Genomic DNA, 1,027 nt, shown 5'->3' on the forward strand with positions numbered 1-1,027 from the left:
CTTTCTCAGTAAAGAATCGAATTGTGCAAAGTTTCTGTCTCTGCTGCGATAACTGTTGTACTCTAATTTGGATCTGCCGTGAAGTCCTCGATTGCTGCTTGGTTCCGAGATATGTTGCTGCGAGGCCACTGACACGCTTCACGATTCACAGTATTCTCACTGGTTTGTGTCTATTTTTGCGAAAAGTTTAACTAACTTTTTGCACAGTAGACACAATACTTAATCACTCAGAACGTATATTGTCACTTTGATTGTCAATGATTGTCACTGATTTTTACTAAAGCGATAAAATATGCACGCTCGAAGGACCAAAAAATGTTTATCGTAATGGTTGTTACAGACGGTGATAGGAAATTCGGATACTCCCTTTTTGTGACGTAGATTTTGGGAAAAACCCAGGCAACAGAGTTGGTGGGAGGTTTACTGTTCTTAAATAGAGTCCCTAAACTTAATAGCTTTCTGGCAGGGTTGAAGGCCCTAATTGCTTAGTACAGATGCATCGGCCTAGCCTTCGAACCTCCAAATCGTTTGATACAAGCAAGGCTGTAAATTTTATCGCTGGACCGTGAGTTTTTGCCAGTTTCGCAGACCAGGAAGGATTAGTTGTAAATTTTACAAATGCAGTCAATAGCCTTAAGTTTTAGGAGTGAAGCCTTGTGAATTTTCTATTTTCACTTTCAAAACATTTAAGGAATAAGATACGCTTTCTTAAATCTAAAAAGAAATATTAATTTTACAACGAAACACATTTGAATTCATATATGCATGTCAAGAGACTTGTGTTTACATTATTACGATACTGATTAGTCTTGCGTCTCGATTGTTACATAACTTAACGTTACAAAAAGCAGTCTTGCAATCGGCGTCGAAACTTTTTAGATTAGTGAGAGGTGCAAGTGGAGGGCGCTTGATTCCATGTTTGGGAGAAGATGGTGTTAGCTGACTGGGAAAGGATGAACATCAATGCAGTCGTCTGGATCAAAATGGTGGAATGTGGTGATGTGGCATTTAATGGGAGAAATGAGGG

Source organism: Belonocnema kinseyi, chromosome 1 (assembly GCF_010883055.1).
Source record: "Belonocnema kinseyi isolate 2016_QV_RU_SX_M_011 chromosome 1, B_treatae_v1, whole genome shotgun sequence".
In the NCBI taxonomy this organism is placed as follows: domain Eukaryota; kingdom Metazoa; phylum Arthropoda; class Insecta; order Hymenoptera; family Cynipidae; genus Belonocnema; species Belonocnema kinseyi.